The 26,490-nt window shown below is 44.7% G+C and overlaps 1 protein-coding gene across 3 annotated transcripts in view; it reads right to left on the reverse strand.

Moving 5' to 3' along the window:
- LOC118372994 (cyclin-dependent kinase 14) overlaps positions 1 to 26,490 on the reverse strand; it is a 284,041-nt gene that overhangs the window by 238,609 nt on the left and 18,942 nt on the right. Inside the window, exon 1 of one of the 3 annotated variants that reach the window (XR_008088002.1) lies at positions 7,175 to 7,360. The exons of the other annotated variants lie outside the window; for them this stretch is intronic. The gene's annotated coding sequence lies outside the window, so the exon portion shown is untranslated. Of the gene's footprint in view, positions 1 to 7,174; positions 7,361 to 26,490 lie in introns of those variants that run through there. 3 annotated transcript variants of the gene reach the window in all.

The following is a 26,490-nucleotide window of genomic DNA, read 5'->3' on the forward strand; positions in this document are numbered from 1 at the left end:
TTTAGTTAAATACAATATGAGCTAGATAGATTATTAGAGAATGTACTGTAGTGGTTTAGTTAAAATACAATATGACTGCTAGATAGATTATTAGAGAATGTGACTGGTAATGGTTCTGTTATACTACAATATTAGCTAGATAGATTATTAGAGAATGTACAGTAGTGGTTTAGTTCAAATACAATATGAGCTAGATAGATTATTAGAGAAGGAGCTAGTGGTTTGTTACAATACAAGTGAGCTAGATAGATTATTAGAGCTGTGTTCATGTAATGGTTCAGTTATACTACATCACAATATTAGCTAGATAGATTATTAGAGAATGTACAGTAGTGGTTTAGTTAAAATACAATATGAGCTAGATAGATTATTAGAGAATGTACGGTAATGGTTCAGTTACACTACAATATTAGCTAGATAGATTATTAGAGAATGTACAGTAATGGTTTAGTTACAATACAATATGAGCTAGATAGATTATTAGAGAATGTACAGTAGTAGTTCAGTTACACAATGAAATCTTGGTTGAGGAGAATATTAGAAGATGTACAGTGGAGATCTGGGGAAGACTGTATTAGAGGATGTACGGTAGTGCTAAGGGGAGGTCAAAGGTAAGGCATCTGGCAACCTCCCTCCCACCATCACTACTTATCCTATTATCTGTAATACTTACCCAGTCAGACAGACCAGAGACAACAGAGGTTGTGTAAAGGTGCACAGTGTAAAGGTGCATTTCCTTTTCACACGGAGAGAGACAAAGGGCCAATATGGTAGCCAGAGACGCTGCGAGGGGATAGGAGAAAGAGTGGAAAAAACACCTTACCCTCTCTCCGTCACTATTTAGAGCTTGTTGCTATTGTTGTCAGTGTTCCTGAATGGTAAATGAATGATGTGTGTGATGCACACATCTGACACTAACTAGGTCAATCCTTTGAAGTCAGTCTCTCTCTCTCTTTCTCGCTCTCGCATCTCTCTTTGTGATGTGACACCCCACTCGGTCTTCTCCACCTCCTCAAGGCACTGCTTGTATATATCTGTAGGGCCTATTATAGAGCGGTGTGGGGATGGAGAGAGGGCGGTTCTAAAGGAGGCCAGGAGATCAGGAGAGCGAGAGATCAATGGGTGATGGGCTGCATGAGGAAGGAAGGATGTAGGAAGGTGTGACATTCATTCCCACTTCCCAATGAGGTCAGACGGGCTGTCAGAGGTGGATCAGGATACACTCTGCCTGCCATTGCTATGGGCCACTGTCTCAGATACAGCAGTGGAAAGACCAGAGATGCTTTGTATTTACTTGTCATTAAGAAATTACTGTAAGTGGTAAAGAGGCACTTCCTGAAATTACTGTAAATGATAAAGAGGCACTTCCTGAACTTGATGTAAGTGGCACTTTGTGGTAACTTAATAATAGTTCAACATAATAAAAATTGAAATGTTTTGCTCTGTTTAGCTCTGGCCCTATATTATATAATACAGCTCTTATACCATATTATAATGTTACAATGTCAGCCTTCAGGTATTTATTGAGAGAGTTTCCCTACTTATAATCTAAGCCTACAGATATTTAGTGAGATGAGTTTCACTTCCCAACCAACTCCTAATTAACTAACATCAATGGTTGTATTCAGACAGCCGAGCAGACGGACCACTCCTTCATTCATTGTCCCAGATCTGTGGCCATCATTAGAGACGCAGTGCCATGAGATAAACACACCCTCTGGAAAATAACACAAACCATGTCTCAGAAAACAACACAACACTGCAGCACTGCAGCACACATAACAGTGACTGCCCATAGCCAGAAGAGCTGTGTTAGTTACATCACAGTGACTGATCATAGCCAGAAGAGCTGTGTTAGTTACATCACAGTGACTGATCATAGCCAGAGGAGCTGTGTTAGTTACATCACAGTGACTGATCATAGCCAGAGGAGCTGTGTTAGTTACATCACAGTGACTGATCATAGCCAGAGGAGCTGTGTTCGTTACATCACAGTGACTGATCATAGCCAGAGGAGCTGTGTTAGTTACATCACAGTGACTGCTCATAGCCAGAGGAGCTGTGTTCGTTACATCACAGTGACTGATCATAGCCAGAGGAGCTGTGTTCGTTACATCACAGTGACTGATCATAGCCAGAGGAGCTGTGTTAGTTACATCACAGTGACTGATCATAGCCAGAGGAGCTGTGTTTGTTACATCACAGTGACTGATCATAGCCAGAGGAGCTGTGTTCGTTACATCACAGTGACTGATCATAGCCAGAGGAGCTGTGTTTGTTACATCACAGTGACTGATCATAGCCAGAGGAGCTGTGTTCGTTACATCACAGTGACTGATCATAGCCAGAGGAGCTGTGTTAGTTACATCACAGTGACTGATCATAGCCAGAGGAGCTGTGTTAGTTACATCACAGTGACTGATCATAGCCAGAGGAGCTGTGTTCGTTACATCACAGTGACTGATCATAGCCAGAGGAGCTGTGTTAGTTACATAACAGTGACTGATCATAGCCAGAGGAGCTGTGTTGTTACATTGACTGTAGCCAGAGGACATCACAGTGACTGATCATAGCCAGAGGAGCTGTGTTAGTTACATCACAGTGACTGATCATAGCCAGAGGAGCTGTGTTTGTTACATCACAGTGACTGATCATAGCCAGAGGAGCTGTGTTCGTTACATCACAGTGACTGATCATAGCCAGAGGAGCTGTGTTTGTTACATCACAGTGACTGATCATAGCCAGAGGAGCTGTGTTCATGACATCACAGTGACTGATCATAGCCAGAGGAGCTGTGTTTGTTACATCACAGTGACTGATCATAGCCAGAGGAGCTGTGTTTGTTACATCACAGTGACTGATCATAGCCAGAGGAGCTGTGTTAGTTACATCACAGTGACTGATCATAGCCAGAGGAGCTGTGTTCATGACATAACAATGACTGATCATAGCCAGAGGAGCTGTGTTCATGACATCACAGTGACTGATCATAGCCTGAGGAGCTGTGTTTGTTACAATTAATGTATATATTGGGTTTATTATTCACAATAAGGTATTTATGTCAAATGGGTTTTGCTAGAAACTGATCATAGCACTGTTGAGTTATTGGAATAGAAGATGTTGCTGTGGTTTAAAACCATCTCCCAGAGAGGAAAGTAGATGTAGCCCTCTATAGAGATACAAGATGATGCTGGGCTAGAGTTAGTGATGGGGAAAAGAGGTTCAGATACAGTAAGACTGGGCATTGGATTAGGCTTTGGGAAAGGTAGGTGATTTTCAAATTTTTTCGCAATCCACTAAGCTACAGTATCTATGCCACAGCTGGGTTGATAAGAATGATGTATATAAACCCTGGATTGCCGATTGCTATGTATTGGCCATTGAGAGGCTTTGAAGCCACCGGTCGGCCATATTGGCACACCCAGGTAGGAGCATTCCTCCATAGGAATTAATGGAATTCTACAGTATTTCAATTAAATGTTTCAAGGACTAAATTACATGTATTGAAGTATTATATGTATTTATTAAGGTGTCTGTAACAGAATAAATGTGACAAAAACAAATGTAGACATTAAAAAACGTATTTCTATAACTTCCAAAATACTTTTTACAACAGTGAGGGAGTGCCAAGATGGAGGCACGATGGCTTCAACACAGTACCCCCATCTGACATCTAGTGTATAAATCATTGGTTAATAAGCCTGACTAGAATAAAACACAAATTCAAATAGAGCAAACCAGACTCTTTACAGCTGTCCACAAAAACAGAACTCTGTCCATGCCTTAATCCCTCTGTTTTTCCACCCTACATTCCTCCATCTGTCTATACCTCTGTTCCTCAATCCCTCTGCCCCTCAATGCTTCCATCCATCCATCCCTCCCACAGGTATCTATCTATAGGTTGCGTGAGTTATACAACCCTTTGTCCATCTAGAGCCAGACATTCAGCCAGTCAGTCAGCTAACCATCCAGCCAGCCGACCAGAGGCCCAGGCCTCACCTCCACCTCCTCCCTCTGATTAGTTCTGAGAGAACTTGGCTCTGATTTGGATGAAGATGGAGGATAAAAACTCTGACATATTAATGAGTAAATTGGCAGGCTTCCCCAGCACTTCCAGCCTCAGGAGCCAGAAGCACACAGGGTCACTCAGACCAATCACTCTGACACTTACAAACTCCAGTGTGGATCTCATATATATTATATTATTATTATATTATTATATTATATCTCTCCCTACTCTAGACCAATGCCAGCAACCCAGCTCAGTTATAGTTCAAATCTCACTGTTCAGAGCCAACCAGAACAAGGAGAGGAGACCAACAATGGATCAATAAGTAGAACAAGGTCATCTAATCCACTAGACGTAACACGTCACAACTAAAACCTCCCCTCTATTTAGGAGTGTTGAAGTGTTGGATGTAGTGTCTGACAGAATGTGCCTCTGTTCAGGTTTTGGTCCAGGGCAGAATGACTGTTGTCTTAGGTTCAGCCTTACTGACACTACTGTAAGTGTTTCAACACTGGGCTAGGCTGGGCTTGTCTGAAGACATTATTGTTAGAGGAATAATAAGATAGATTTACGTCTGTCTCCAGACGAGAGGGAGGGACTGGGAGGCCGGCCATCTAGAGGGAGTCTTCTCATTCTGTAGAGTGGCTTGGCTTTAGTCCTGCAGAGCCAGAAACAGACAGTCTTCTGAAGGGCAAGTGAGGATAGGTTGGCTTTGAACAAGGTGGGATGGATTGGGTGGGTCTTTGAAGTAGGTACGGTGGGTTTAGTGGGCATTTGAAAGCAAGTGGAGCAGTAGTCCGGTGATGCAATGATACCTATGCAGTTGTATCCGATAATGGTTCATTCCATGCTTTTCTACTGGACGCAGTGGTTGATCTTCCTACAGTAAATGATCCCCGTTTACTACGAGACATACCACTCCAACTACAACAGCTGCTGTGTGTGAACAACTAAATATGCATAACAAAATATAGAGAGTGAATTATTGAGCTATTAGAAAGTTGTCTCCATGACGATTCAGACATATTGTCCTCCTTTTATGAAAGTAGCCGTGAATCAGAGATTAATGAATGCATAGGCTTCGGCCCCCTGACAGATAAGTGCTGTAGTACTTATCACAGCAGGTTGAAGTGACCCTTCTCTTCTCCTCTCTCATAGTAGCTTAGCACCATAGAAATGCATATTAATTCAATGTGTTTATAATAAATCCATCAATGCTTATCACTTCAATGGAGCCTACAGTCTCAATATGATGAATCATTATCATAGTACTGAGGCTACCATTGTGCTCTATAGAAATGGATCTAACTTAAACAGAACAGAGATTACTAACAAGATATGCACATATACCACCGGGAAGGGTAAGGCGGAGGGGCAGCATACATGATAGATCAATATCTGGAACAGGGGTAGGTAACCCTGGTCCTGGAGTGCTGCAGGTAGGACATGTGGGTTGAATTGAGGCATTCGCTGAACTGATCAATTAACTTAGGAGCTCAGTGTGGTGCCTAGTTGGAGGAAAAATCCTGCAGTATCTGCGGCACTCCAACAACAGCATTGCCTACCCCTGATCTGGAAGATCAAACAGTCTAAATCTGGCTTCATAGCAGATGAGACTTTGTGCATTACAGAAGTGTAAAGGGCTCAGGTTTGAACCCAGACAATGGCCTCCTCATAACTCACTGTCAAAAGAGCACCACTTCAACTTAGGCCCTACACTCTTAGAAAGAAATGTCCTCTCTGGATCCTAAAATGGTCATTTGGCTCTCTGCATAGAGGCACTTTGAAGAAACTTTTTGGTTCTAGGTAGAACTATTTTTGTTGCAAGTAGAACCCTTTTGGTTCCAGGTAGAACCATTATGGGTTCCTGAAGAACTCTTTCCACAGAGGGTTCTACTTGAAACTAAAGAGGGTTCTATGGGGACAGCCGAAGAACCCTTTTGGATCCCCTTTTCTTTAAGCATGTAGAACCAGTCACTCCTCCTTAGGCCTCTCTGCCTTCTTCCCCCTCTTCCTCCCTCTCCTAACCACTTGACTCTCTCATCCACTCCTCTCTTATTTCCCTCGTCGCTTTCCCTCCCTTTTTGTCCTCATCATTCTCTTTCTGAAATCAGTCCCTGTTCTCTTCTGGTCTTTCGAAGGAGAAGAGGGAAGAGAAAAGCAGCAGCACCCCTCCATGGCTCAATGGTTTAGTCTGGTTGAACAGTGATAGATACTTTTGAAATGTATATTTATTATATCTATTGCCCTTCAACCAGGCTAAACCATCGAGCCATTGGAGGAGGGCTGCGGCTGCGTTCCTGTTAATTTCTCTTCTCCCATCTCCCTAGAAAGACAAGAATGTACGTTGTGTCGTATGGCCCTGCAGAAAAGCCCAAGGCACAGCCTCTCAGCCTCAGTAGTGTTCTGTGAGGCGTTAACACAGATGGGAGAGTGGCATCGCTCGGTGTGACATGTGAGCTGCAAACACTGCTACAGAGTAGCCATTCAGACGGGTAAACATCAGCACCTCGCAGCACAACAATGGAAACATACCTTCTAGCACTGAGGGAGGGAGGGAAGGGGGGAGGGAGGGAGGAGGCGAGAGACAGAGAGGCAGAAAGAAGTCTAAAGATGCTCTCGTTTGTGCTTGCTGAATGAATGCAACGTAAAGAACCTGTATAGAAACTGCAGATGAGGCTTTCCAGAGTTCCAGAGTCAGCTCACCGTGTTCCACACACAACCCCTCCCCCCTGCGTCTACATAACCTCGTCACATCCTCCCTAATCACTATCACACATAGATAGTCTCAGGTGGGCCTGCGTGGAGCTAGCACGTGAGCTCATCATGGTCCACACACATACACACACGCACACAGAGAGATGCACATACACGCACCCACACACAGCACTGCTGCTACCCCGTCTATTTCTCTACATGCCCAAGATGGTAAATGGTAAACATATCTAACGTACTGTACAGCATGTGTGTGATGTGTCTGAGGAATACTATTCCGGCTGAGTGCCACACACACGCACACACACACACACACACACACACACACACATACACATACACACATACACACACACACACACACACACCTGCAGAGAGAGATGAAGGGAGAATGGGAACTAGGGGTTTGGGGAGGAGGATAAATCATCAGTAATCAGTTTGTCTTCTTACCTTATAGCAGGACACAGCTCACCTGGGATTCTCTGGAGAGCAGACGGAACACACCGCACCACTAACACCAATCACTCTCCTCTCATTTCCCTGCTAACAAACTCAAAACATCTCCCTCTCTATCCCTTGCTCTGTCTCTCCCTCTCTCTCCCGCTAGCCCTGGCAGGTTGGAAACGAGGAGATTGTACGACAACACAGGGGGGAGTGAAACTGGAGGGAGGGAAGTGGCAGACTGACGCGTCACAATCCTCCCGGGTGCTGAGCAGAGAGAGATAATGCTTTATGATTTGAGACGAGAGGTGCGTTAAGAGACGGGCTGTGATGCAGCAGATGGCTGAGGGGTTCTCCTGTGTCCATGTCAGCGATCCTGGAGCACCGGCTGCCCCCGTTTAGCGATGAGAGATGGTGCGGCCGGTGGAGTTTGAGGAAGCAGACTATGGCAGCAGCAGTGTCTGCAGCATTAGCAATAGCAGTGTAGCAGTGTAGCAGTGTAGCAGTGTAGAGTTAGCCCATGCATGCACTGAGTCGGGGCTGAGCTGGGGCTGGCAAAAGGGAGAGAAGGGATCAAACTCTATCGATTGTGTCTTTCTCTCCTCTATCTCTCTCTCTCTCTCTTCTCTCTGTATAGCACAGTACAGTATACACTTAGGCTGCAGCACTTACCCTGCCAGCCTGCCAGCCTGCCAGCCTGCATCCATTAATCTAGCCCTGGATGAGAAGCATCAACAACAATCACAGAGGAGAGATGCATGGGGAGACACTCCTTAAGTGCTGTCAGGGTTTAGCCTCTCTCCCTAGCTCTCACAACATATTGCATTCAGTATACATTCATCTGATATTGTCTCTTCAATTTTTCATATGGAAGTAGGGGTTTGTGTGTGTGTGTGTGTGTGTGTGTGTGTGTGTGTGTGTGTGTGTGTGTGTGTGTGTGTGTGTGTGTGTGTGTGTGTGTGTGTGTGTGTGTGTGTGTGTGTGTGTGTGTGTGTGTGTGTGTGTGTGTGTGTGTGTGTGTGTGTAATTCAGATAGGGTATAGAGGTCAAATTATTATCTTCCACTGTGACGGCTCAATTTGTGAAAACGCCAACATCATGACCCTGTTACATAACACACCACAAACCACAAACCACAAACCACAGAGGGAGAGAAATATTACTCTCTCGCTTTCTTAGTATCAGACTTGCTCTCTACCTCTCTCTCGTTCTCTCCCTCCCTTTCTCCTCCTCTACCTATCTTTTTCTCTCTCTTCATCTCATGGATGACCCTGACTGACGTGTTGCCACAGGAACCAGAGTGTGTCCATTGTGTTGTGGAGGCTCTTCATTAACATAACCTGATAACAGGCAGAAAAGCGTGAAATCCACATGAACAATGTTGTATCTCGAGGCTAACAAATGGGCATTCTACCCTGGCAATCATGGAATATAATTCAGGAAACACTTAGCATCCTAATACAATATTAAATCGGTAAAAGAGGTCCTGGGTGGCGCAGCGGTCAAAAGCACTGCACCGCAACCACAGCCTGCGGTTCCATCCCAGGCTGTGCCACAACCGGCCGTGACCAGGAGCCCCATAGGACGACGGCGCACAATTGGTTCAGCGCCATCCGGGGTAGGGGAGGGTTTGGCCGGTGGGGCTTTCCTTAGCAACTAACACCTTGTGACAGGGCCGGGCGCCTGCAAGCTGACTACGATCGTCAATCAAACAGTGTTTCTTCTGACATATTGGTGCGGCTGACATCGGGGTCAAGCGAGCTGGTTGTCTGTTATTGTACATATATCAACATAACAACTGAGGATATCCTACAAGACATGTAGACATCCACTGACAGGAACAATAAGTTGCCTAAACTAACTATATGCTTTATTCGAAACATGCATGGACACACACACACACACACACACACACACACACACACACTGAGGGAGGCATGCTGGCAGTGTTGGAGGGTGCTAGTGCGTGGGTGGAGAATCCAAGAGGGCTCTGGCTCATGTATTATTCAGGTCACACAGGACACCCTGCCTGCCACACACACACACACACACACACACACACACACACACACACACACACACACACACACACACACACACACACACACACACACACACACACACACACACACACACACACACACACACACACACACACACGCACACACACACAGGGAACCAGAAGGACCACCAGCGGAGAGGGAGAGAGAGAGAGAGAAGGGGTATGGCTGAGGGCCTGTGTAATGATGATGATGAAATGGGGGTTAAAGGGAGAGGAAGTGAGAGGAAGTGGGGCTAGAGACACAGCGGGGGGCTGATAGACCAGAGAGAGAGATTCATCTGACTGGGAGCAACACAGTAGCAGTGCCCTCTGGCCTGTCCTTTTCTCTGCTGTCATCCATCCTTTCCATCCCTCCATCCGCGCTGACACGGCAAGCTCTTGAGCCTTTCAACATTCACCACTACTGCTATCCATCCCTCTCTGCTCTGCTCTCCTCTCCCCCTTCACACAGCTGGGCTCCCAGAGGAGAAAAGCAATCTGGATATCCACTGGAGTCTACAGCAACCCTACAAGTCCTCCAATCATCATTACTCCCTCCCATCCATCATAACTCATCTTGACAGATGACTTCCTTCCTCCCATCCACTCACACTACCTCTCTCTCTCTCTCTCTCTCTCTCTCTCTCTCTCCCTCTCGTGTGTTGTCTGTATATATTCCCTTGTTTTCAGGCTTTCAGGGCTGAGAGAGAGAGAGAGAGAGAGAGAGAGAGAGAGAGAGAGAGAGAGAGAGAGAGAGAGAGAGAGAGAGAGAGAGAGAGAGCGAAGAAAGAGGGAGAGAGAAAAGAGGTAGAGAGAGAGAAGAAAGGGGTAGAGTTTCTCAGGTTACAGGGCCAGGGCCTGGGTCGCACTTCAATCACTCTCTCCCGCCATCCTCCCATCCATCAGGGGAGGGGTAATGTAATAACACTCTCTCCCTCCATCCTCCCATCCATCAGGGGAGGGGTAATGTAATAACACCCTCTCCCGCCATCCTCCCATCCATCAGGGGAGGGGTCATGTAATAACACTCTCTCCCTCAAACCTCCCATCCTTCAGGGGAGGGGTAATGTAATAACACTCTCTCCCTCCATCCTCCCATCCATCAGGGGAGGGGTAATGGATAACACTCTCTCCCTCCATCCTCCCATCCATCAGGGGAGGGGTAATGTAATAACACCCTCTCCCTCCATCCTCCCATCCATCAGGGGAGGGGTAATGTAATAACACCCTCTCCCGCCATCCTCCCATCCATCAGGGGAGGGGTAATGTGATAACACCCTCTCCCGCCATCCTCCCATCCATCAGGGGAGGGGTAATGTAATAACACTCTCTCCCTCCATCCTCCCATCCATCAGGGGAGGGGTAATGGATAACACTCTCTCCCTCAAACCTCCCATCCATCAGGGAGGGGTAATGTAATAACACCCTCTCCCTCCATCCTCCCATCCATCAGGGGAGGGGTAATGTAATAACACCCTCTCCCGCCATCCTCCCATCCATCAGGGGAGGGGTAATGTAATAACACCCTCTCCCACCATCCTCCCATCCATCAGGGGAGGGGTAATGTAATAACACCCTAATCCGCCATCCTCCCTAAAAGATTTAGATCCATCACTGGGAGGAATGGTAAGAGTGTCTGCTAAATGACTTAAATGTAAATGTAATGTAAACACTCTCTCCTCAGACAAACACCAGCATCTAACCATCCACCAGATAACATTCAGAAACATTACTGAAACACATCAGTCACAACAAGGAGAGACAATGTGGTTAAGTATCAATCAACAGGTGGTGGAGGAAATGGAGGTGAAGTGGTTGGACTGTTGTGTCATCGTCAAAGACATGAAAAGCTACATACTGCTGATATACTATCGTACTGATATATCCTATGCAGTAGGTGACGCTTGCTATTTTTCAACCCCTTTTGGATGGTACTAAACATGTTATTTCAGTTTAAATCATCTTGCTTCCTATAAAATACTAGACACCAATAACTTCCCCCTTCTAAACTCCCCTCCAAACTGAATATATTCCGTGTGTATATTGTTTGGTACAGATCTCTTCAAACCGCCTGGGTCTCATTAAGATTGCTGATGTAAGTTAACAGCTACTGAATTAAGATAAGTTAAGCATTTCTTTGTGTACTGTTCCTCACGCTCAAGAGTGACAAGGCAATTCATCTCATTTGGAAGTCTAATGAAACAAGCTCCAGAATCACCGTGTCATTTAGGATCACAGGGCTTTTGTACAGAGACGGCTTTCAGTTGCAAATAGCCCAAACTTCTGCCTTATAACAGGATGCATTCATGTTTCTGGGCCTTGAGATGACAGAGAGAAGACACCACACTCCCTGGGCTGGACTTCCTCACACAGTACAAATGAGGGAATTATCACCCGAGTCCATATCATTAGGAAACTCCTCAGTAATAAAAACTTAGCAAATAACAAAGTCAAATGAAATAGCAGTAAAGCAATGTGACAGTGACACATAAGCCAAACGTATTCAAGCGTAGATAGCACAGAGGCAGTGTAACCTTGTATGGTTTGCCTACAGGCTGATGCATCTCGGTGGCCATTCATGTTTCACTGACAGGGAAGGACAGGGACTAAAATGGCTGACTTCACATTTGCATAGATATGATCATTCTAGAGTTCAACTTCAGTTGGCCAACTTTGTAAGCAGATGAGATGAAAGCAACAGCCCTACTATAGCCATTAGGAAGGCCATTAAAACCAGCTCACTGTGTTCACACTGCCAGTGAACATCACATTTGCATCACACTCCCTGCTATAATTGGCTTAGCCCTGCTTGGGCACCATACACAATATATTTCCTCTTAGAGCCTGCCTGACTGTGATGCTGAATTCATACAGTGAAATCATTTTGTAGTATTTATACAGTGAGAATAAGGGAGTAGCTATATATTTCAAATATACAAAGTGAATATATAATAGACTCCTCCCCTTGTAACAGAATAAGGCCAATCAGAGCATTCCAATCCCTGACTGATTTACCTCTCCGAGGAAGGAGACAGTCCCCCAAGGGCAAAAACATATAACACAGCAGAAACCCCATATCCACTTCACATCAGCCATGATGAGGTACAGCACATCCTACACAAGACAAACTAAACCACCACACAGCTGGTGCTTTCCTCCGTCCAGCTGTTTGTTTTGGTGTGTGTGTGTGTGTGTGTGTGTGTGTGTGTGTGTGTGTGTGTGTGTGTGTGTGTGTGTGTGTGTGTGTGTGTGTGTGTGTGTGTGTGTGTGTGTGTGTGTGTGTGTGTGTGTGTGGTCTGGTTCTATCCTCATCCCCACAAGGATAGTAAAACAAGGAAAATTCTCCCTAATGCGGACATTTCCCACATCCCCATGAGGACAAAGGCTATTTTAAGTTTAGGGGTTAAGTTTAGGGTTAGGAGTTAGGTTTATGCTTTGGGTTACGGGTTAGGGAAAATAGGATTTTGAATGGAAATAAATGTTTGGTGTCCACGAGGATAGAAAAAAACAAGTGTGTGTGTGTGTGCAGTGATACTCCTCTTGAACTCAGATAGCACATCTCCCCTCTCCTCCACCTGCCTCCCCCTTCTGCTTTAGGTTTTAGGATGCTGGTGACACACCCCTGGCTCCCCTCCAGAAGTGTCCCTCCCTCCCTCTCTCCCTCCCTCCACCTCTGGGCCCAGGCAACAACAGATCAATAGAAGAGACCCAATCACAAACACCAAGACATAACACATCCAGCCGCCACAACAGCACTAAACACAACACTGCTTATTGTTAAGCCTGCTGATTGCCTCCACAGCTCAGCGTTGCAATTAATTGAAGACTGATTAATGAAACAACACCTGTAGCCTCGGGGCCTAAGGGGATGTGGTCTTCACACAATTATTTCTTAATAGCCGGAATGGACAAATAGCTCATCAGTTGGCCTGTCTTGTCTGTCTGTTGGCTAGTGAGGAATCACCCTGAATCTTTGTGGCTTTGTTGCTCACTTTAAAATGCAAATCACTCAGGCTGATAACTGCAATCCCAGCGACATGAATAAGACTCTGCTCCGGAGTCAACGCCGGCTGAATTGAAAGATGAAGAGCTATAATCCCTATTCTATTCATCACTGAGCAGCTCTGGGTATAACACTGTGTCCTAAATGGGACCCTATTCCCTACATAGTGCACTACTTTTGACCAGAACCTTATGGTCCCTCAGAAGTAGTAATTTACATATGGAATAGAGTGCCATTTGGGATGCGGGCACCAACGGCTCCAGGAACACAGATGAACTCTCAGAGAGATGGTAGTTGAGCTCGCATCATCCACAAAGAGGAGAAGTTTGGGAGCTATAGAGCCATAGGGCTAATGAAAGACATCTAATAGTGGATTGACCTTGGGATGACCCTGCTTCAGACTGCCTTCAGATGGACCAGGAGGAGAGAGGAGGATCACCGAGGTTGAGGTTCACTAGAAGTGTAGGGATATGGGGCTATGTATGACTTCAGAGAGGATCCTCCTTTGTAACAACGGAACGTTACGTGATTCTGGGTGGTGGTGCTGAGTTTATCAAGTCGACTGGCTGGATGGATTTCTAAAGTGAGAGTGGAGTAGTAATTTGCAGGAAGATGGTTTCAAATGAAGGGTGAATAAACTTGTCATTCCAGACTGCTGAGAGAAAAGAGACCTAAGCCTATTATTAGGAGCACTTTCAGCAGAAAGTCAAATGACAGCGTACTCTACCTTTCAAGTTAGATATGGTCTTAACTGCTGTCTACCTTGCAGACTAGTGATTGTTGTTCAAAAGACAGAAGGGACAGATTGGTACTGTGAATAACCACAACACGACGAGACAAAACTACACATTTTATTTAAATGAACTCAGAGCATCATGTGACCAGTAGATGGCAATGACTCACCAACAGGTGAGATAAGATCAGCAGTCAGAGGAGCAGTGCATTGATTAACACTATCAAACAAGAATGTGCCACAACTGCCAATATCAAGAGAGACTATTGGGTGACAAGACTATCATTGACATGCAATATTAAAGCAATGCCTCAGAAACATATGAACCCTTCTCTGTACTATTGGTACCTCCCTTATAGACTAGAGTCCAATTCAATCAGAGTATTGTCCACACAGAATCTGACTGACACCAGTCTCATCCAGTGCCGTTAAGAGAGAATCTCTGTTCTCAAGATGTGAATCTCAACACTGAGTAACAGGGACGGGGTTATTGGAACATACCACAAGGATGACATCATGCTCTGCCACAGGGTCAGAAAGGTTGAGAACAATGGTTGACTAATTAATTGTCCAGTTTCCATACAAACAAAGTTAAAACTGCTGTGCCATCACATGAGAGGGATTCATCTCAGGCCATTAGTCCAACTGTGATACAACTCTAAGTAAAAAGCAGTGGCGAGTAAGGGAAAAGTATGAAGAATGCACCCTTGTTTTAAGCTGTGTTTTAAGCTGTGCTCAGATGACTCAGAGACTCATATCTCCCTCACTAACTTTAAGCACCAGCTGTCAGAGCAGCTGTACATAGCCAATCTGTAAATAGCCCATCCAACTACCTCATCCCCATACTGTTATTTATTTTGCTCCTTTATACCCCAGTATCTCTACTTGCACACTCATCTTCTGTACATCTATCGCTCCAGTGTTTAATTGCTAAATTGTCATTATTTCGCCACTATGGCCTATTTATTGCCTTACCTCCCCTATCCTGCCTCATTTGCACACACTGTATATAGACTTTTTCTACTGCATTATTATTATTTTTTTTATTTAATTTTACCCCCTTTTTTCTCTCCAATTTCATGGTATCCAATTGTTGTATCATCGCTGTGACAAAGGTGACAAAGGTTGAAAGTCACTCCGATACACAACCCAACCAGCCGTACTGCTTCTTAACACAGCGCGTATCCAGCCCGGAAGCCAGCCGCACCAATGTGTCGGCAACTGGCACCTGGCAACCTTGGTTAGCGCGCACTGCGCACGGCCCGCCACAGGAGTCGCCCGCCACAGGAGTCGCTGGTGCGCAATGAGACAAGGACATCCCTACCGACCAAGCCCTCCCTAACCCGGATGACGCTAGGCCAATTGTGCGTCGCCCCACGGACCTCCCGGTCGCGGCCGGTTACGACAGAGCCTGGGCGCGAACCCAGGGACTCTGATGGCACAGCTTAACCACTGCGCCACCCGGGAGGCCTTCTACTGCATTATTGACTGTATGTTTATTTATTCCATGTGTAACTCTGTGTTGTTGTTTTTGTCGCACTGCTTTGCTTTATCTTGGCCAGGTTGCAGTTGTTAAATGAGAACTTGTTCTCAACTTGCCTACCTGGTTAAATAAAGGTGAAATAACAATAAATAAAAGACACAGAAGGGTAAGTCCTCTCCTCTCCCATCCTCATCAGGGCCGGAAATGACATCATAAAGCATGGGAGTGATATAATCTCAGAGGCCCTAGTCTCTGTTCAGCCAGTCATTCTAATGAAGCCAATAGGTTATCCCTAGCCCTTTGTTGAGACCGTACATAACCTTTACTAAAATAAGGGATATTAAGCTAAAAACACTCGTTTGTAAGACCGAGGTATGGTAAATGTCATATTTTATTCTGCTGTTATCAAAGTGACGTAGCAAGCAACACTCAGGAAATATCTTCAATGGAGAGAGAGAGAGCAACTCTTCAGGCCCCTTTGCTGGCTGGTAAACTGTTGAATGACAAAGTGCCTTATCGGGCGTTAGATAAGAGGAGGTCACAGCCTCACAGAAATAGAGACAGAGCTACGGAGGAAGAAATACAGCCTTTGTTATCACTCCATTTCAGCCAAGCAGGGCTGTCAACAAAGCAGCTTTTGACAGATTTCCAGAGAGAGATTTCCATACATCCATTCCTCCATTCAGTAGGATGTGGAAACTACAGTACTGTATAAATGAGGTGATCTGCAGCCAAATTGCAACATACTATGTCAGTATAGTGTATCCATGGATGGGACTGCATCTTCAGAGTGTTCTAGAGAATTCTTTGATCTCACTGCAGAAGAACTCCCCCCCTGCATAGAAAAACACCCATCATGTTTGTGACTGACTAAAATTCCCATTAAATGTCCATTTATGCAGCATTGTGCAGTCATAACAGCGTGTGTTGCTGCAGTGATTAATAATTCAGACTTTGACATTTACAGTTTGGTGTTGGGTTCGTTTGGCATGTTTTCCCGGAGCAGAGGAGTAGTTAGTTATGGGAATCAGCACATATCCTCCATAATTACATCTGACTGTGTGTGTGTGTGTGTGTGTGTGTGTGTGTGTGTGTGTGTGTGTGTGTGTGTGTGTGTGTGTGTGTGTGTGTGTGTGTGTGTGTGTGTGTGTGTGTGTGTGTGTGTGTGTGTGTGTGTGTGTGTGTGTGTGTGTGTGTTCCAAACGAGTCGGACTAACCTGCTGCTGCCGTCGTTCAGAGATAATTAGAGGGTTTAATATAGACACCAGCTGCTGCTCAACATCTAATCACCAACAACTACACACACCGACAGAGGAGGGGTCGGACACTGCAGTAAGACCCTGTTTGAATGCCAAATCACCCCCGTCCCCACGGCCCTCCATTTGCGCGGTCATGTACGAATCCGCCGTTTGCACAAATGTGAAAACTGAGGGAGTGAAAATGATTGAGGGTGTAGGTAGGGGCTAATTAGACAATCCTATAGCCACTTTGACCAAGCCAGCAAGGTAACAGGTTTCAGAGCGAAGTTCTTTCCCGACACGCACTGCGATATGTTTGGAGTTTGTGCAGTTTAATACAAAAGAATGGAGAGGCGTGATAATTATACTGTTTGCCACGTGCATTTGCTAATGTCTGATTTTGAGACTTGACACGTAACAGATGAAACACCTCTCAAATTAAATGTTTAACTGTTACTGAGGTTTAAATCTTGCAAAACGGCATGGGGTACTTGTTAATTTGAATTTTATGCTTGTTTTATTTGTAACTGGAACATGATTTGCATCATTCAAGTCACAAGTCTCACGTCTGTAGCCATGAAGTGCTTTGAAAGGCTGGTCATGGTTCACATCAACAGCATCCTCCCGGACACCCTAGACCCACTCCAATTCGCATACCACCCCAACAGATCCACAGCTGACACAATCTTAATCGCACTCCACACTGCCCTTTCTCACCTGGACAAAAGGAACACCTATGTGAGAATGGGAAGGGGGAGAAGGGGGAGACACCCTGGACCCAAACTGTTACAGACCTATATCTATCCTGCCCTGCTTATCTAAGGTCTTCGAAAGCCAAGTCAACAAACAGATCACTGACCATTTCGAATCCCACCGTACCTTCTCCGCTGTGCAATCTGGTTTCCGAGCCGGTCACGGGTGCACCTCAGCCATGCTCAAGGTACTAAACGATATCATAACCGCCATCGATAAAAGACAGTACTGTGCAGCCGTCTTCATCGACCTGGCCAAGGCCTTCGACTCTGTCAATCACCATATTCTTATCGGCAGACTCAGTAGCCTCGGTTTTTCTAATGACTGCCTTGCCTGGTTCACCAACTACTTTGCAGACATAGTTTAGTGTGTCAAATTGGAGGGCATGTTGTCCGGTCCTCTGGCAGTCTCTATGGGGGTGCCACAGGGTTCAATTCTCAGGCTGACTCTTTTCTCTGTATATATCAATGATGTTGCTCTTGCTGCGGTCGATTCCCTGATCCACCTCTACACAGACAACACCATTCTGTATACTTCTGGCCCTTCCTTGGACACTGTGCTATCTAACCTCCAAACGATCTTCAATGCCGTACAACCCTCATTCCGTGGCCTTTAAATGCTCTTAAACGCTAGTAAATCCAAATGCATGCTTTTCAACCGTTCGTTGACTGCACCCGCTTGCCCGACTAGTATTACTACCCTGGATGGTTCCGACCTAGAATATGTGGACATCTATAAGTACCTAGGTGTCTGGCTAGACTGTAAACTCTCCTTCCAGATATCAAACATCTCCAATCTAAAATCAAATCGAGAGTCGGCTTTCTATTTCGCAACAACGCCTCCTTCACTCACTTACCCTAGTAAAACGAACTATCCTACCGATCCTCGACTTCGGCGATGTCATCTACAAAATAGCTTCCAATAATCTACTCAGCAAACTGGATGCAGTTTAACACAGTGCCATCCGTTTTGTTACTAAAACACCTTATACCACCCACCACTGCGACCTGTATGCTGTATGCTCTAGTCGGCTGGCCCTCGCTGCATATTCGTCGCAGCCAGACTGGCTCCAGGTCATCTACAAGTCCATGCTAGGCAAAGCTCCGCCTTATCTCAGTTCACTGGTCACGATGGCAACACCCACCCGTAGCACGCACTCCAGCAGGTGTATCTCACTGATCATCCCTAAAGCCAACACCTCATTTGGCCGCCTTTCCTTCCAGTTCTCTGCTGCCTGTGACTGGAACGAATTGCAAAAATTGCTGAAGTTGGAGACTTTTATCTCCCTCACCAACTTTAAACATCTGCTATCTGAGCAGCTAACCGATCGCTGCAGCTGTACATAGTCCATCGGTAAATAGCCCACCCAATTTACCTACCTCATCCCCATACTGTTTTTATTTATTTACTTTTCTGCTCTTTTGCACACCAGTATCTCTACCTGCACATGACCATCTGATCATTTATCACTCATCATTTATCACTCCAGTGCTAAATTGTAATTATTCGCCTACCTATATCTTTTGCACACAATCTATATAGACTCCTTTTTTCCTACTGTGTTATTGACTTGTTTATTGTTTACTCCATGTGTAACTCTGTGTTGTTGTCTGTTCACACTGCTATGCTTTATCTTGGCCAGGTCGCAGTTGTAAATGAGAACTTGTTCTCAACTTGCCTACCTGGTTAAATAAAGGTGAAATAAAATGCTGTTCGTTGACTACAGCTCAGCGTTCAACATCATAGTGCCCACGACTCTAGGACTAAACACCTCCCTCTGCAACTGGATCCTGGACTTCCTGACAGGCCGCCCCCAGGTGGTAAGAGTAGGCAACAACACGTCTGCCACGCTGGTCCTTGACACTGGGGCCCCTCGGGGGTGTGTACTTAGTCCCCTCATGTACTCCCTGTTCACCCACGACTGTGGCCAAACACGACTCCAACACCATCATTAAGTTAAGCAGACGACGACAGTGGTAGGCCTGATCACCGACAACGATGAGACAGCCTATAGGGAGGAGGTCTGAGACCTGGTCGTGTGGTGCCAGGACAACAACCTCTCCCTCAACGTGATCAAGACAAAGGAGATGATTGTGGACTACAGGAAAAGGAGGACGGAGCACACCCCCATTCTCATTGATGGGGCTGTAGTGGAGCAGGTTGAGAGCTTCAAGTTCCTTGGTGTCCACATCATCAACAAATTATCATGGTCCAAACACACTAAAACAGTCATGTAGAGGGCACGACAATGCCTATTCTCCCTCAGGAGACTGAAAAGATTTGGCATGGGTCCTCAGATCCTCAAAACGTTCTACAGCTGCACCATCAAGAACAAGTTACATCACTGCAACCAGTCAGGATCCATGCTAACGTATTATGTGACTTGTTAAGCTCATTTTTATTCCTGAACTTATTTAGGCTTGCCATAACAAAGGGGTTGAATACGTATTAACTCAAAACCGTTTTTATTAATTACATCACTGGGGCCAAGCTTCCTGCCTTCCAGGACCTCTATACCAGGTGGTGTCAGAGGAAGGCCATAAAAATTGTCAGAGACTCCAGCCACCCCAGTCATAAACTGTTCTCTCCACTACCGCACGGCAAGCAGTACCGGAGCACCAAGTCTAGGACCAAAAGGCATCTTAACTGCTTCTACCCTCTAAGCCATAAGTCTCCTGAACAGATAATTAAATGGCTACCTAGACTCCTCTTTTACGCTGCTGCTACTCTCTGTTTATAATGTATGCATAGTCACTAACTCTACCTACATTTACATATTACCTCGACTCACCGCTGCCCCCGCACATTGTATAAAGCCTCGCTTGTTATTTTACTGCTGCTGATTAATTATTTGTTACTTTTATTTTCAAATGTTTACTTATCTATTTTTTACTTAACACTTATTCTTTTAAAGCTTCTTAAAGCATTGTTGGTTAAGGGCTTGTAAGCATTTCTCTGTAAGGTCTGTTGTTTTAGGCACATGTGACAAATACAATTTGATTTGATTTGCTTAGCTCCATTCCGTTTCTTTTTCATCCTGAAAACTACCCGTTCCTTAACGATTACAAGCATACCCATAACAGCAGTTACAACTATGCTTGAAAAAATGGAGAGTGGTGCTCAGTAATGTGCTCTATTGGATTTGCCCCAAACATAACACTTTGTATTCACGGCAAAAAGTTAATTGCTTTGCAACATTTTTGGCAGTAATACTTTAGTGCTTGTTGCAAACAGGATGCATGTTTTGTAATATTTGTATTCTGCACAGGCGTCCTTCTTTTCACTCTGTCAATTAGGTTAGTATTGTGGAGGACCTACAATGTTGTTGATCCATCCTCAAATTTCTCCGGTCAAAGCCATTAAATTATGTAAAGTTGCCATTGGCCTTCAACTCCAGAAACTGAGTAAGGAAGGACGCCTGTATATTTGTAGTGACTGAGTATATTGATACACCATCCAAATAGTAATGAATAACTTCACCATGCTTATAGAGATATTCAATGTCTGCTTTTTAGGTGCCCTTCTTTGCGAGGCATTGGAAAACCTCTGTGTTTGAAATGCACTGCTAAACTGAGGAACCTTACAGATAATTGTATGTGTGGGGTGCAGAGATGAAGTAGTTGTATGTTAAACACTATTATTGTACACAGAGCGAATCCATGCAACTTATTATGTGATTTGTTAAGCAAATCTTGAACTTTTTTAGGCTTTCCATAGCAAAGGAGTTGAATACGTATTAACTCAAAACATGTTTTATTCATTTGTATAACGTTCAATAAACATCATTCCACTTTGAAATGATGGGGTATTGTGTGTAGGCCAGTGACCAACCAATCTCTATTTCATCCATTTTAAATTAAGGTGTAACACAACAAAATGTTGAAAAAGTCAAGGGGTGTGAATACTTTCTGAAGGCACTGTATCTAGAACCAAAAACGGTTCTTAGGAGAACCCATTGAAGAACCACTTTTGGTTCCAGGTTGAACCCTTTCCAAAGAGGGTGGAACCCAAAATAGTTCTACCTGGACCCAAAAAGCGTTAACTTATGGGGACAGTTGCAGAACACTTTTGGAAGTATGTTTTCTAAGAGTGTAAGTATAGTGATAACATTGTATCGTTAGATCCCTGGCAATTCCCAGCCCTAGAAGTCACCTTCAGAGTTTCAGAGCTCCAAAAATGTCAGAGCAAGACTCTATGGGCCTCTCTGGACTCTGTAGAGTGAACAGACTGGCTGGCACACATACCACACACACGCAAATGTGCACACACGTACACATACATACACACACGCAAGCACGCACGCGTACACACACACACACACACACACACACACACACACACACACACACACACACACACACACACACACACACACACACACACACACACACACACACACACACACACACACACACACACACACACACACACACACACACACGCACTCTTCCTCTCATAATGAGCCTCCAAATAGCAGAGCTGTCTAAATTGAGAGAAGAAAGAGTGCTTATTCGCTCAGAGATGAAAGGTGATATTTCCCCCTTTCCAAAGGTCAACAGAGATCATTGTGTTTCTTTCCCCTAACCTTCTCCTTTCAAAAGGGCCGATCATTAAACACAATATTTACCTTGACATTTGACACTTTTTCCAAATTGTTTTGAACTCTCATTATGTAAGAGAAAATGTGAGGCAAAACAAGAGGCAGAGCTTCTTTCGCTAACTAAATGTAGAATGTAATCAGTTCAAATGAATATTCTGAAAGTGTGTTATATTTATTCTAGCCCTTATTGCTTTACCTGCTGAACCCAGAACATAATAACCAGACTGAAGCATGGTTGTCTTCCATACCATTGCCCTCCTTATGCCTTATTTCATCCCACAGCATCTAATCCCTATGAAGTGCACTATTATACTACATTAGGGCTCTGGTCAAAAGTAGTGCACTATGTAGAGAACAGAGTGCCATTTTGGATGGATTTTAGCTACCAGTCAGCTCTTTCCAGCTCCCAGTAACGGTTCATTGCCTTTTCCTCCCTGCGCAGCACTAACCTAGTCTGAGCCCTGAAACATATGGGAGCGCTCCAACAGCCGTCAACATGATCGATGTGACATCACATCCGCCAGTCATCACGACGCTCCTAACAACGGGACGGAAGCTCGCCTAACAACGGGGAGACTGGTCATACTGTTCATGCCACATTTGCATTTTAGTATCTCAGCAATATTTAATCCATTAGGTATCCTCCCGGGCCTATTGAGGGAAAGTTAATTCGCTAACGAAGGCTGGATTAACGACAGTTGGATTATACCAACGTTATTCACAATGAGACAGGAGATGGTGGGATTAAACACCAGGACTGACACTCGGGGGCTTCACACTGGCAGGACTCATACATCCACAACCATCTCATACAGTATTAACCTGGTCGTAGATCTGTTAGTGGTGTTTTGGCAACTCCTATGCTTGAGTTGGCAAGACAGCACAAACTGATCTTGGACCAGTCTAATCTTGTATGGATTCATACTCACACAAACTAAACTAGCCATAGCATCGTTAAACTATGTACTAATCCTGTATAATGAAGTTCCAAGATTATAACAGCTAGCTGGAGGAATTTTCAGCCAAATATGATTGATGGCTAAAAACGGAGACGGCTAATTTTCTCAGATTAGCACTAATCTTAGATTGAGAAAAACCAGAGTACCTCGCAGCTAACGCTTCTTAGATTAACCAGGGGAGAGTGATAAATAGCTGACCGCCTGTCAGAGTCTTGAAGCCAACGCTTTCAGTTGAGCCATCATCCTCAGATTGTGAATTAGCTGACCTAACCCCTGCAGGCTAACACTCTCAGATTAGCTGGCCGTGACAGAAGCACAGAAGCATGGCTGATGCTGCTGAAAAGTCAAGGCATCGCCACCAGTCATTCACGCTTACGTCTGCATCAAGGTATCTGCTAGGAGAATGTACACTGATCATGAGAAGTTAATGAGTTTAGAGGAAGAGAGAACTCTACGTTAATCTTAACAGGAATTGGATTGAGTTAATGGGTTAACAGCAGAGGATGCACAAAAGCATGTAGACACGCACGCGCGCGCGCGCGCACGCACGCACGCACGCACGCACACACACACACACACACACACACACACACACACACACACACTGCCCTTACAAGGAGCAATGAGTAATGATATTGGCTCTATATTTCTCCACACCCTAGTGTGCCCTGTGAGGGGGTGGAGCAGGAGTGATGTAGCGTTGGCAGAAGGAAGACGGTTCCTCCCAGATTCCCCCCTGGGCCGCTCTGGAGAGAGGAGGATAGAGGGGTGTTCAAGGGTATCTGTCAATATCCTACTCTACTACCTCAGGAAGATGGAGGGAAAAAAAGAGCAAGAGAACCAAACGCAGAGGCTTCTGAAGTCAAATGAGTGCTAGCGTAGGACATCTTGAAGTGATTTTCAAACGTGTTGCTACAAAACATGAGCTTGGTGGACAGGGAGACAGGCAGGCAGGCCCAGAAGCCTTTTCCCTCACTGCAGAGAGTGAACATAGAAACACACCGCCCGGTGGAACTGCCTGGCTAGCTGTTTCACATGTGGGCTAAACGCCTTAGAGACAAAACATACAGCATAAACTACCTACTGTAAATTTCATGCACAGTACACTAAAGATACATATTAAATGGAGTGAGCAGGCTCTACTGACAGCAGAGATGTGAGCAATACCTTTTGGTTTGTTCCACAGTCATTGGCTTGATCAAAAACGGACAGAAGTAGGACACTGACGCTTACATTAACCTACATACACCTGATCTGTAGTCCCTTCCAAGTCACCTGATAGGAACACGGTGGTGGCAGTCTATTTTCACAGAATCTCAGAAATGCCACATTCATTTCAATGATGGATACATTTTAGAGAAGAATAGGCCTAAAGTAGAACAAGAAAGAACAATTGTTTACTCAGAGAGACGTAAATGTATTTCTATGTGACAGTATTGTGACCGAAGACGTACAGTCGTGGCCAAAGGTTTTGAGAATGACACAAATATGAATTATCACCAAGTTTGCTGCCTCAGTTTGTATGAAGTCAATTTGCATATACTCCAGAATGTTATGCAGGGTGATCAGATTAATTGCAATAAATTGCAGCCCTGCCACAAAAGGACCAGCTGACATCATGTCAGTGACTCCCTTGTTAACACAGGTGTGAGTGTTGACGAGGACACGGCTGGAGATCACTCGGTCATGCTGATTGAGTTTGAATAACAGACTGGAAGCTTCAAAAGGAGGGTGGTGCTTGGAATCATTGTTCTTCCTCTGTCAACCATGGTTATCTGCAAGGAAACACATGCCATCATCATTGCTTTGCACAAAAAGGGTTTCACAGGCAAGGATATTGCTGCCAGTAAGATTACACCTAAATCAACCATTTATCGGATCATCAAGAACTTCAAGGAGAGCAGTTCAATTGTTGTGAAGAAGGCTTCAGGGCGCCCAAGAAAGGCCAGCAGGTGCCGGGACCATCACCTAAAGTTGATTCAGCTGCAAAGATTTTTGGAGGATGGCCTGGTGTCAAGAAGGGCAGCAAAGATGCCACTTCTCTCCAGGAAAAACATCAGGGACAGACTGATATTCTGCAAAAGGTACAGGGATTGGACTGCTGAGGACTGGGGTAAAGTCATGCCAACAGCAAAGCATCCTGAGACCATTCATGTGTGGGGTTGCTTCTCAGTCAAGGAAGTGGGCTCACTCACAATTTTGATTAAGAACGCAGCCATGAATAAAGAATGGTACCAACACATCCTTCGATAGCAACTTCTCTCAGCCATCAAGGTACAGTTTGGTGACAAACAATGCCTTTTCCAGCATGATGGAGCACCTTGCCATAAGGCAAAAGTGATAACTAAGTGGCTATTTCTGACTTTCGTGTCGCAACTCCCTGGTTGAAAATGATTTGTTATGCATTTGTGTGCTGGGCGCTGTCATCAGATAATCGCATGGTTTGCTTTCGCCATAAAGCCTTTTTTAAATCTGACACAGCGGCTGGATTAACAACAAGTTCATGTTTTATGGCTGGGGGCAGTATTGAGTAGCTTGGATGAATAAGGTGCCCAGAGTAAACTGCCTGCTACTCAGGCCCAGTTGCTAATATATATGCATATTAGTAGATTTGGATAGAAAAGTTTCTAAAACTGTTTGAATGATGTATGTGAGCATAACAGAACTCATATGGCAGGCAAAAACCTGAGAAAGAATCCAACCAGGAAGTGGGAAATCTGAGGTTTGTAGTTTTTCAAGTCATTGCCTATCGAATATACAGTGTCTATGGGGTCATATTACACTTCCTAAGGCTTCCACTAGATGTCAACAGTCTTTGGAATCTTGTTTGAGGCTTCTACTGTGAAGGAGGGGGGAAAGAGAGCTGATTGAGTCAGGGGTCTGGCAGAGTGCTATGAGCTGATCACGAGCGCTCACATGAGAGCGACCTGCGTTCCATTGCATTTCGGAATTTTCCGGTTGAAACATTATTGAAGATGTATGATAAAAACATCCTAAAGATTGATTCTATACTTTGTTTGACATGTTTCTACAAACTGTAATATAAACTTTTCGTCTGAACTTTCGCCTGGCCTTGCCCGCGCCTCGTGAGTTTGGATTGTGTACTAAACGCGGAAACAAATAGGAGGTATTTGGACATAAATTATGGACTTCATCTAACAAATCAAACATTTATTGTGGAACCGAGATTCATGGGAGTGCATTCTGATGAAGATCATCAAAGGTAAGTGAATATGTATAAAGCTATTTCTGACTTCTGTTGACTCCACAACATATCTGTTTTGGTCTCTGAGCGCTGTACTCAGATTATTGCATGGTGTGCTTTTTCGGTAAAGCTTTTTTGAGATCTGACACAGCAGTTGCATTAAGGAGAAGTTTATCTAAAGTTCCATGCATAACACTTGTATTTCCATCAACATTTATGATGAGTATTTCTGTAAATTGATGTGGCTCTCTACAAAATCACCGGATGTTTTGGAAGCAAAACATTACTGAACGTAACGCGCCAATGTAGA

Source organism: Oncorhynchus keta, chromosome 31, assembly GCF_023373465.1.
Source record: "Oncorhynchus keta strain PuntledgeMale-10-30-2019 chromosome 31, Oket_V2, whole genome shotgun sequence".
NCBI classification, from domain to species: Eukaryota; Metazoa; Chordata; class Actinopteri; order Salmoniformes; family Salmonidae; genus Oncorhynchus; species Oncorhynchus keta.